Source organism: Castor canadensis, chromosome 17, assembly GCF_047511655.1.
Source record: "Castor canadensis chromosome 17, mCasCan1.hap1v2, whole genome shotgun sequence".
NCBI classification, from domain to species: Eukaryota; Metazoa; Chordata; class Mammalia; order Rodentia; family Castoridae; genus Castor; species Castor canadensis.
The window spans coordinates 7,912,215-7,925,232 of record NC_133402.1 but is presented as its reverse complement, the minus strand read 5'-3'; the positions used below and the strand labels follow the sequence as shown (position 1 = coordinate 7,925,232).

The 13,018-nt window shown below is 39.2% G+C and overlaps 1 pseudogene; it reads right to left on the bottom strand.

The window, feature by feature from the left end:
• Positions 1-11,569: 11,569 nt before the first annotated feature.
• On the bottom strand, positions 11,570-12,369 carry LOC141418578 (proteasome subunit beta type-7 pseudogene; annotated as a pseudogene).
• Between the last annotated feature and the right edge of the window lie 649 nt (positions 12,370-13,018).

Sequence of the window (13,018 nt, the reverse complement as noted above, 5' to 3'; positions counted from 1 at the left end):
TTTTTCTGAGCTGGAGATATAGTATAATAGAGCACTTGTCTAGCATGTGTGAGACTCTGGGTTCCATCCTCAGCCCTTCAAAAATCAGCAAAATGAATAAATAAAATTTTACTTTTCTTCCTGTGATTCTGTCAAGTCTCTCTCACACAACTTACAGAAAGATCATCCTCCCAGTTCTTTAATCACTGGTGGAAATTTGGGGTTTTGTTGGGAGTAGGATTAGGATCCAGACAGAGTTATACTTTATGGTCTATGATAATGACCTTCTTTTTTGGAAACTGAGCCCACATGGGGAAGGAATCTCTAGCTTGGGTTTTGCTAGTTTGGATAATGCCATGGACAAGGGCTTGTGAATAGTGTCCTCCTCCTTAGATTGTGGTCATGGGCCAGAAAAGTTTGAAGATTTCATTCATTTGGCCTCATGGGCCTGCTTGGGGAAAAGGACCATTGTTTGATAACTCAATGCCCCGAAGTAGGTGGATTTTTACCTAGTCAACAACATTCTTTGTGGGCCAGATACTGAAGACCCCTGGTAACCAAGCAAATCTATTTTGTGCCTGAGCCTGTTGTGTTTCTAGCAGAGGTACTGAAGGTTCAAATCCCTCCCTGTGCCTCCCAGAAGCAGAGATGAAGAGTTCAGTTGCTGGAGCCAAAAGATCTGAATCCCTATCCTGCCTTTTATTAGCTCTGTGATCTTGGGTCACTTCCTTCTCTATACCTCAGGTTTCACAGGTACTTGTGTTAGGTGATTTAAGGAACAGGTTAACACATATAGCGTGCTTTGAACAGGGCCATGCACTAACACATAAAATAGCTTGCTGTTCTTGTGTGTGTTTTTACACTCATAGTCTCTGGGTTAACAAGTCTCCATTTTCAGCACTTTGTGGATGAAGGATGCAGACTTTTCCCCAGGCTCTCCCTGTGTGTAGCACCTGTCTTGACTCTCCGTAGACATAGGCCTTTATTCAGCCTATAGTTCTGAATCTCCTGCAATCACTCTGTAACCTGATTTCTCTAGCACTGACATTCCTCAGTGAGGAACTCACTGTGTCCCATAAAAGATCTTTGCTCCTATTCACTTGTAAGTCACTCCTCTGATTTCGCTGCTGCCTTTCAACTTGACACCTGCACACACCTGATTCCTTCCCACCTGCCTTGGTTTCACATCTATGTGACTCACCAGTACTCCAGTACTTAGCCTTAGGCATTTACCAAAATTACTTTGGGCTGAAAAGAAACTTTGGGAACCCTTGAATTCAATTGCTCCATTTTTAAGAAGAAGAACCTGGGAGAGATGGATGAAGGGAAAGAGATCCAATGTTTATGGACATTAGTTGAACACATTCTTGTTGTCAAAAGCTATTGCATTTTTGCCTGTTTTATCTCAACAGATCCACAAGGCCATCTTACTAGGTTGGTCTTCTTCTCCATTTACCACTGATAAATATTGGGTTCAAAGAGGGATGGATAATTTTTCCAGGATCTTGCAGTTAGAATGTGATAAACCCAACACTTGAATTAGACATTCTTATTTCTGAAGGCTATTTGAGTCATTTCATTGTCATGTGACCCAGCTGTCATGTAATAGCTCCAAGGATTTAGAGTTCATGGAGAATATCTGAGACTTGTGTGCAGCACCAACCACCAGCCCCCTGCCCCCTTCCCCACTGACCTCAGTTTGGTCAGTAGCAAGACCTTTTAAAATGTATAGCTCAATTATCTGCTCAAGCTATATAAATTCTTGAAATGCAGACTCCTCATTCCTGTAGCATATAAAAATATTAAATGTCACTTTTATCCGATAAGGCAACTACTTATAGTTTGTCAAATCCAGGCATTGCGATAAACCACTGCTTTCCATAAGAGAATGTATTTATAAAGCCATAAGAGCATATCAAAAATGGTACTGAATCCTCTCTGTTATCTTTACAGAAATGTGTTCCCTTCTCAGCAAACATAAAGGCACCAGGGCAGAAGGAAGGGTTGACACAGCCTGTCATAAGTAATTCCTGTAAGTCATGCATCCCTTTCTTGTTTTTCTGAGCTCTGAGGATGTCAGTCTGGGAGCCAGGAAAGAAATGTTTTGTTTTTTCCTAGTAGTCGTGCAGGCTGAACTTCACTTACACATTTGTAAGCCATGTCTACATTCCACACTGTGAGCGGCTCCAGCAGAGGTGGTCATGGCAACAACTATTTGTAGACTACTATGATCCAAACACTATTGCAAGGGACTTTGCATGACTTGTCCCATTTGATCTGCCAGTAACTCTATGACACAGATACTTTTATCATCCCCATTTTAGAAATAAGGAGATTGAGGCTTAAAGAATGTGGCTTAGTGACAGTCACACAGTTAGACAATGATAGCCAGAATCTGAGCCCAGATATATCTGACTCCCAAGCTCCTGCTTACAATCCTAGTTCTGCTTTGGCTATGTGGCCTTGGGTAAGTTATTTCATGTCTCTGAGTTAGTCTCATTTGATGAGAATAAGAAAAGCAGCTTACTTAAAGGGTTGTGATTATTAAACATTAATTCATGTCAGTGCTCAGCAAAGCATTGAGTGTATAAGTAATCAATAAGACCAACTATTGCTATTGTGAACTATACAGCATCTATATCATTGCAAGGGATCTATGATGTAATGTTTTAATAAGACTAATTTTCTTTAAGATTCTCCATCCTCGTGCCTACCACTGGTGTGGACTGACAGTGGGATGATGAGTTCTTGGACACTTCTGAGTGACTTGATGATACCCAGAGGCTTCCAAATACTTGGGCTGGGTGGGTCCATAGCCACTTAGTCTTTTCATGGCTGTGATTCACTTCAGGGTCCTGGGAGTGATCCAGCAGGGTCTGCCTGCTATTCCCAACATAATGGAGAGCAAGGCCAGCTCATATCTTCCCTGTTCTTTATCCTCATCTTGATCCACTGGATTCCATTGAAATGGGATCCATTATGGATCCAAGAGGAAGTCTAGGAGGCTTCTTGACTCCTATTGGTGCTCTGTGACCCCTGAGATAGAATGACTCTGACTGTCCATCCACCCATCCACCCATCTATCCATCAATCCATTATATAAACTTTTTTTTTTGTGCCAAACATGTAGGCCCCATCAACTAAAAGTTATCCCCTTTCGGGAAAATGCGGTATGGTGGTGTAGGGTCCAGTCTAAATTGCCCTTTGAGGTCATGTTTTAATATGCAAATCATTCATGTCATTGTTGTACTTGTCCATGGCTTCCCATGGCCCATATGATGGGGATCAGGCATTGGCCTCACCATCCCATCCATTCTAACCCCATCTGCTCTCCTGTAACACACTGGGCTTCTTCAGCTCCAGAGCAAAGCAAGTTAGTACTGACCTGGCCTGAGGGTCATTGTTCATGCTGCCCTCATCCTGGATATCCCTCCCACCATCCCATCCTTCCAACTCAGCCTTTTCCACTCCTCAGAACCTGTCTTACATTTTCAGGGTCCCATGCACATCTTATTCTTAGTCTACTCCATAGTTCTGATTAATTTTTATTTAAGTAGTTATTTGTTTAATGTCTAAGTCTTAGTATGAGTGCTCTTAAAGTCAGAACCTGAGACAAGGACTTAACTACAGCTGGTTTATTTAGGAGAGGATCCCAGGAACCTGGAATAAGCAACTGTGGAGATAGAGACAGGGAAGGAGGGAAAATCTAATATAAAAATGTCATGCAAGATAAATAAGTTCTGCAGACCCACTCTATAGCATAAGGCATATGATTAACAGTAGTTTATTGTACAGCTGAATGTTTGCTAAGAGGACAGAGCTTATGTTAAGTGTTCTTAGAACAAAAGGAAACAAAACAAAACAAGCAAAGGAGGATAACAGGAAAGAAATGGATTTGCTTATGACATTGATAATCACGATGATTTCATGAGTATATGCCTGCTTCCAAGCCCATCAAGATGTATGCAGTAAACATTTATAGATGTTTGTGTGTTAACTAGAGATTCATGAAGTGATTTTAAAAAGAGAGAATTATTGTTGCACCAGCACTGATTAAGATGTTCTTGATTCCAACAGGACCTTCTGAGGACTCCAAGAATTCTTCTCATGAAGAAAGGTTGGGGGAACCTGTTTACTCCCTCTCATGCCACATTGGTGTGGGGTTTCCCTAAGAAGTATTAAATCCCCACACTTCCAGATTCTCTTGGTTGTAAGCCAGTTTCCTAGAGCATCAGAAAAAGATGTGAGACAGAAATCAGAAAAACACGTGGTACTATGCTTGAGAGGGGATGCCTTCAGTGCAAGGAAAGTCTGAGATCACAGAACTGTGCCTTATAGCATGGCTTAAATAAGGAACTGTGGCACACCATGGTTTCCAAAGATGGTTGTATCAATGCATGTCCAATTCCATGTGTTCTTGTAGTGTGACATTAACACTCCTCTCTCAAGCAATAGAATCCAAAGTGGCTTCTCTCTCTCTCTGCCTTTGTAACCCTAACTGAAATAAGAAGTACATTTTCTCTGATTCTGTTTCATGAATGAATCTCTAGAGATAGAGAGAGTCCTGGTTATGTGAGCCTTCACCTGTCTGCATCTCACTAGCTTCAGCTACTGAACATGGAAGTGAAGAATCTTCAGAATGGCCCCAACCCCAGTCACCCTCTTAACCATAACTTCTCGACAGACCACTCACTGCCCAGCCAAGATACTTTCTAATTTCCTGTCCACAGAAACCATGACAGATAATAAGCTATGCTTTAAACACACTAAATTTGGGGGTGATTTGCTATCCAGCCATTGTCATGCATAGAATTACGGTATCACGGACACTTGTTAATATCCAAATCCCTCAGTAAACTGAGAACTCAATGATGGACGATCTGTCTTTGTGATTTTCTGATCTATCTCCAATGCTCAAATCCTGTACCTGAGACAGTCTACTTTTAATCCATGTTTGACCAATGAATGACTGAACCAATCCATCAATCAGCGCATGGCACTTGAGGCCAGGGGTGGGGAAAGGACTTGTCTGCAATCAGAGAAAGACAGAGACCAAAGAATTGCAAAACCCTGGGCAAGTGTGATTTCTACTATCATACCCTCAGCGGTATCCATTCAGAAGTTAATTTTTACCATCTGGCTGCTGTACCAGATCTGGCAAACAGATCACAAAATATTCTCACTTATGGAAAGCAGAGAAATGGAATTGTAAATATTTTAAACCTCATTTGAATCCTAAAATGTTGATATCTGACCAGCACTTTTGATTCATTCCAGAAGGGCCTACATGGTTCAGCAAGAATGCATTCTGGGATATTTATGCCAATGTTTTTGAAGGGAGATCTGGGAATGTTTAGATCTGTGACTATGCAGTTCAATGATGAAGCCAAGTCATATGTGACTACTTAAATTTAAATTAAATTAAAATTTCAATTCCTTAATCATACTAGCCACATTTCAAATGCTTGATAGCCTCACATGGTCGGTGGGAATGACAATGGAACATTTCTATCATCACAGAGAGAGAGTAGGTTCAAGGTGGTTTTGGTCATCAGTTGTTTTCAGTTATTGAATACATACTGCCTACCTTGGAGTGGGGGCACATTCCATATATTAATCTTCAAAATTCTAGAGGTGAACATCAATCCCATTTTCCAAGTTTGAAAGGTCAAGTGGTTTACCCACTGCTTTGGTGCTTGGCCATGGTCTGTAGCACCAGGTTCTAAGAAGGCTATTAGACTCAAATCCAGGGCTCTTTCCACAGCAATCATTTACTTGTTTCTGAAGCACTGCTCTTCATGTGTGGAATTTATCACAGGCATCTGAAATCTTAAGGTTAAAGGAGGCTTTGAAGTCAACTGCTCATCCAGTGGTTTGGTCCTCTAGACGATGAGTCAGATACAGGGAAGCTCTCATCCCTTGCCATTGTGACTCTCAGCCACATCCATGTCTATGTACTTGAGTGTTTTTCAATGCAAGAGATGGGCAAGGCACCATTAATGGCCTTTTATCTAATTCGTAACACATATAATTCATAGAAATATACAACACAAACCAAAACTGACAACTGTTAAATCTACTCATGGTAAAATCTGTTATAGAGGAAAAACTGACTGAAGAATCACAGCTTTTTGATGACACTGAATTCTGCAAAGGAAAAAAAATTGACCTGAGGAAAAAATTAGACTCGGTAGAATGATTAACATAAAGTAAAAGTGACAGTAGCTAAAACTGTACATGGCAAAGTCTGTTGACTAAGAACTGTGGGAAGCATAGAATATTCTTGACAAAGTTTAGACGCACAAAATTTTTCTTGGAAAATTTGATATGACAAAAATGTTAGTAATGAAGTCTTTTAAATGGCTAACACCCATCAGAGTTTTCTGTGGTTCAGCCACTTTGGAACATTTTTTATGGTTTCTTTTATTTAATTCTCAAGTAAAATTGGGAGATTGATATTAATGTTACCCCATTTTTATAGTTGATGAAATAAAAGCAAAGAAAACTCATGGAATTTGTCCACAGCTATAAAGACAAGGCAGAACTCAGCATAAGAAACTTGGTCACAGTGTTTGTGCTCTAATAATCATTTTATTTTATCATGCTTTTTAATTTGGGCTATCTTATTGTATTTCCTGTAAAATTATTCTTCTGTACCTCTTTTGGTTTCTATGAACCACTTTTCATTTAACAGTTAAAATAATAGTTTTGAACTTTATATTTTGTAATTATTCCAAGCATGGAAAAATTGTAGGAATAAAAATTAAATTTTCTGAACCATTTGTGAATGAGTTACAGATGTGATACCCCCTACTCCCAAATAGGTCAGATGTCCCACATAAATACATTTCCTAAATAACTATGTGGTATAACCATGAAAATCAGGAAATTAACATTGATATATTTCTGCTATCTAATCCACAAACCCTATTCAAGTTTTGCTAATTGTCTTAACCACGTTCTGTAGTCAGTCTCCTGTCATTACCACCTCCTATACTATCTGGGATCTGACCCACAAGAGGGTTGTCATTGCCCCTCACCACTTGTATACCCACTCTTTCCAGACATTAGGAAGGGCAAGAGGGAGGAGGAGTGTCAAAGAAGAAGAAAAAGAGGCAGAGAAGGAACAAAGGAAGGTAGAGAAGCAAGGAAGGAAGTAAAGAGGAAGGAAGAAAGGAAAAAACATTAATTTTAGGAGGAAAATGAGTGTAATATATGGAAAAATTGATGACATACACTGATTTATTAGCATTCACATCAGAAATACTTTCAATATAAATATACCACATGGGAATAATTTTAATTGAAGATCTATTTTTTTTAAAAAAATATATAGACAGTCAAAAGTCCCCAGGAAAGAAAACTGTCAAATATTCACAGACAGATAGGAAAGATGGGGTTAAATATTCACCAGGTTAAAAAGGGACCTCAACATTTTTAAGCAATTCTTATGTGAAAAGAATTTATACTGTTGAAAATAAACCCAGTAAAATAAAAACAAATTTGGAAAGAAATGAAGACATTTTGAATGTATTATAAAGATAATGGATCGAAAACTACATTGGCTTAGTAGTCTCAAGAACAGTCCTTGTTTCCTAAAGCTATACTGTAAGGATTAAATAGATGACAAGACACACCATATGCACAATGCATAGTTAAGCACTCAATTAATAGAAGTGCTGGTGCAGGTGATGGTGATGGTGATGGTAATGAAGAAAATGTTCAAGAATGAGTCCTATGTTCCTTGTTATGCCCTGAGAGGAGGTCAGAGAAGTGTAGGGTGACATTAGGTTGGTGTGTGCATGCAGGGAGAATTCTGATGTAAGGACTCCAAGTCTTGTGAATTCATTGCAGAAACAGGTTTGCCTTGTGGATGTCCATGTTCCAATAAATCAGCCACTGTGATTTTATTAAATACCATCAACTTCAGAATGAATGTCAAAGGCAGACACCAAAAGAGTCTTCACCTGAGGTTTGGTGAAAACCACATTGGTCAGGAGGACTGAGCTGTGTCAGATGGGAATCGATTAAAATGATCTAAGATATCTCTAATGAAAGAGGGTAAAGTGGAACCACTCTTGCTTGTCTGGACTTGCATCTCCTTCATGGGTTTTAAGCTTTTATTTATTTATTTATTTTGCAGTACTGGGGTTTGAACTCAGGGCCTACACCACCAGCCCTTTTGTGATGTTTTTTTTCAAGCTAGGGTCTTGTGAATTTTTTCCCAGTCTGTCTTCGAGCCACAATCCTCCTGATCTATGCCTCCTGAGTAGCTAAGATTACAAGCATGGGCCACTGACTCCCAGTGGTTTTAAACTTTGACCAATGGCATTTCCCCAGCTAAAGAAGAAAAACCTCTGCATCTCCATCAGAACAATTTCCAAAAGAGGACGTTTCAAGTGGGGATTACTTGAAGAAATTCCCACTTGCATGAAGAAATTCCCTAGTGTGTGTCTTCTTTCTCATGACTCCAAGCAGGAAAACCAGTAACAACATAGAAATGATTCAAGAATACTAATGGTGGTCACAAGTCACACATGGAGAAAGAGCTGGGATAATGTGTCTAAAGCCACCCAAATCTAGACCCACTGGTCACTGGAACACGGCTTAGCACAAAGTAGGTGTGAGAATGAATAAATATTTCTCAGAAAATAAAATGGTTTTCTTTCCCCAGTATCTCTCACATCCATGATGTCATTAAATTGCACTCAAGAAATAAAAAAGCAATCACTGTGAAGATAGCAACATCCAAAAATATGAAAGTTCAAAGTAAGTAGGAGAGAAAAGAAACAGCTGTTACTGTGATTGTAATTCTGGCATTCCATTAATATTTGCTGAAGGTTACATTTCAAGCATTGTTTACAGGGTTGGGACTGTAAAGTGAAGCCATCTTGCCCTTACAGATCTCATGGATCAGAAGGAGAGAGATGGACAAAGTTCCATTTGCCATTCACACCACAAAATCCATAGAGCACTTGCTGTACTTCAGAGGATACATATGTGGATAAGGTAAAGAGGCTGCCTCCTGAGAGTTCGTGGTCTGGTGGTGAAGACACAGAGAAAATTACAAGTCACTGTAATGAATGCTGTGCTAAAGGGAGTGAGATAGGATTGAATCGAAGGGCTGGAGAAAGTTATAAAATGAGAAGACCGCAAGTGTAGACACAAGGGATTTTGCTTGGTGCATTGCTTAAAGTGGAGGGCTATTTTTTCCCCAAATAGTTAATGGGTTGTTCAAACACTACAGATTGAATAATCTGAATGTCCCATACCAGTCTGAAATGATGCATTCCATGCATTTGCTCTGTTATTTTGTATGTGGGTATGTGTTGAATTCAGATCTGTAGCTAGCCTCTCTTCTGTTCCATTAATCTGTCTCTTTTTGCAATTGTGCCACACTTTTAAATTTATTGCACTCCAAGCACTTACAGATATTAAACATATTATAACCTCACTTTGTTAACTTCCTTAATTTTTTTTCTTGGCTCTTTGGTGCCTATTTATTTGTCCAAATGCATTTTAAAATCACTTTGTCAAGTTTCCCCAAAAATGTCCTACTGAGACTTATAATGTAATTGCATTAAACCAGTAAATTAATTAAGAGAGAACCTATTTATAATATGGCATCTTGCCTTTTTAGAACATGTTTCTACAACAAACCAAGGGATTTCTTAAAGTTCCTCAGTAAATTTTTGTAATTTTCTTCATATACTTAAGTTGATTCCTTAAGGATTTAGAAAATTATCTTTGTTGCCATGAAGGAATTCCATGATATTTTCTGTTTATTGCCCATGTATAAGACATTGATTGATTTTTGTAAATTTATTTTCCTATGTAGCCATCTTGCTCCCTTTTCTCATTATATTTAAGCCTTCATCAGGTGCTTTCCAAAGTTACATAATTGTATTACCTGTAAACAGTCACGGTTCTGCATCTTCTCTTCAAATAATATGACTCTTTAAAAACATGAAACTAATGACTTTCACTCCCCCAACTGTACTACAAGATCCAAATCCCCTCAGAGACAATAGAAAACTCTTTGCAATCCTGTCCCATCTGTTTCATCCCTCTGATCAGAATTTGTCATCACATAGCCATCTCTGGGGTCTGGCAGTCTCCCAAACACAGGCCAAGTTCGGTTATTGTGTGATACTAGACCACTCCCTTTTTTGCCTTATTCTGCCTGAATCTGTCTTCAAGATTCAACTCAGATATTTGACATATTTTCCCAATGGCTTTTCCAAGCTCATCCCACTGGGCTCTTGGAATGCCCAGTGGTACCATTCACCACCACAGTGTACCCATGTTGCATTCTGCTTAGCTGATTAGGAACATAAGCTTTGGTGTTAGAAAGCTAGAGGGTGTAGCTCAGATACATCACATATCAACTGTATACCATGGGTAAGATAAACTGTTCTTTGCTTTTTATGGGAGCAATAATATCTAATTCATAGAGCACTTTCAAGGATTAGATGGGATAATTAAAGCATTTCATACAATCCCTGGTTCATAGTAAGTCTTATTAAAGATGGCTATTATTTTATTGTTAAGGTTATGATGTTTTTTTCACATTATTACATTTTTTTCTAACAAATTAACAGTTGTTTGCATGTTTCTCTGGACTTTAGGCTCCTATAGGGAAGGTTCCTCTTTTTAATTCTTGTTTTTCAGCTTACTCGGGGTACTTTCCAGGTGTGGTTCAGGTACCTGCATCCATCACCTGAGTCCTTATTTAAAGAGTGGCTTTTGTAACTGGTGACAGATAAAGGCCTAGTTTCACTCTTTTGCGTGTGGATAGCCAATTTTCTCAGAACCATTTGTTGAAAACTGTGTCCTTTCTCCAATGCTTGTTCTTAGTGCCTTCATCAAAACATCAATTGGCTGGTCTGGAGGAGTGGCTCAAGTGGTAGAGCACCTGCCTAGCAAGCACACAGTCCTGAGTTCAAACCCCTGTACCACACACACACACACAAAATCAATTGGCTGTAGATGTGTGGCTTTACTTCTAGGCTCTCTATTCAGTTCCATTGGTCTATGTGTTTGTATTTGTGCCAATACCACATTATTTTGATTACCATGGCTTTGTAGTATGTTTTGAAGTCAGGTGGTATATTGTCCTCTCCCTTGATCTTTTTTCTTCAAGACGGATTCAGGATTTTTTTGTGGTTGTATATCAATTTTAGAATTAATTTTTTGAGTTCCTTGAAGAACGTCACTGGTATTCTGATAGGAATTGTATTGAATCTGTGGATTTCTTTGGGTAATATAGACATTTCAACAATATTGATTCTTCTAATCCATGAACGTGGGATAGCTTTCCATATTTTGATGTGTGTCCTCTTTAATTTATTTTATCAACATTTTATAGTGTTCTTTGTAAGATCTTTCACCTCTTTGGTTAAATTTATTCTTATGTATTATGGTTTTTCATCTTAGCTAGTGTAAATGGTATTTCTTTTTTGTGGTTTTCATTTTTAATTGAGATTCATTCAGCAAATAGTAGCCGAAACAATGGAGGTGGGGGAGGGGGCTCCAATGTTCCCCATATTCCACAGCAATAACCCAACAGTATATAGGAAATGCCCATTGCCTAGACAATTTCTTCTAGCACTTCAACTTCCAAGTTGGTGACTTTTTCAGAGAGGGCTGCAGGGGTCCCTTTCTCATACTTGAACTAGCCAAACCTGGTCCCCATCTTCTTGGACACTGAGTGTGGGGGAATAAAAGTTCAGCTTCCGCTTGCCAATGATATACAGACAATGATGCTTCAGACCCCAAGTCATTGAAGATGCCACTTCAGTGGCCTCACTCACCAACTTCTGGGCCTTCTCCCCCTCCCCCATAGCTGGCTTAAACTTATCTTCAAGCACAGACATTGTGCCAAGGAGCCAGAACCTTGGTGACATAAGGCCAGTTACAGTTGATCCATGGGAATAGATGCTATGGATGTGAGGACTAGTAAACAGATGTGACATCTACTCTCCCTAAAAGAAAAGCTGCATCAATGTAACCTTGATGCCTGAGGAGCATCTGCTGATTTGCTGTCACAGTTCTGAGCAGGTGGCCAGTGGAGAAAGAGTGGAGCTCCAAGTTGGAAGAAATAAGCTAGGCTGTTATGTCTGTGTCTACAGCTATCCTACCACCATGTCAATAAATATTAGGAGATATGAAGTGAATATTTGAATAGATCTTGCCAACAACAACCATCCCAGTTGTTCTTGCATCTGCTCCAAGCTATCTTTATAGACCACCCCTACAATTGTAGTGCCAGTTTTTTGAGCTTTTGGAAGCATGTACCCCTTCTTTACAAAACCCAGCTTCCAAAACAGCATTATAGTAATCAAAAGAGAAAACACCAACCAGTGGTTTGTATACCAACATGGCCGCCATTTTTTCAAGTGGGATTGATTTCTTGATTTCCATTTCAGGTAATTTACTACTGGGAGGTGGGAGCACTACCAATTACTTTGTAGATTGATTTTGTATCCTGCAACCTTGTTTAATTAATTTGTTAGCACTAATAGAAAAAAAATAGATAAATTTTAAAAGGTGATTCCCCAGACTTCCCACAACCACTAAATCAAAATTCCCCCAAGTTCAACCCAGAAGCCTGGATTTTTTTTTTTTAAGTAAGCACTAAGTGAGCTTTATGTAACATTTGAGAATAATGTTAGAGTTGGACTGGTGCCAAGCACTATGTATGCTTAATGAACACTGACCAACCAAAGTAAAGTGAACTAAAATAAATGTTTTGTGTCATAAAGCTGATTAAGTGGCCTTGTGGGAAATTCAGAAGTCATTTTGTTATTAGGGACAAAACCAACTTGTCTATGGCTCAACATCAAAATTTAGGGAATTAGGCAATCTCTGGCACATAGTACATGTTTCATATACATTGCTGAATTTGCATGGGGATGAATATGCTCGAAGATGAGGAAATCAGAGCCACAGTGTCAGTTCCTGAAGTCAGGTAGGCTCATCTGTTACTCAGAAGAAAAGGAGAGATGCAGCCCATACCTGCTCCCTGTCCCCAACCCCA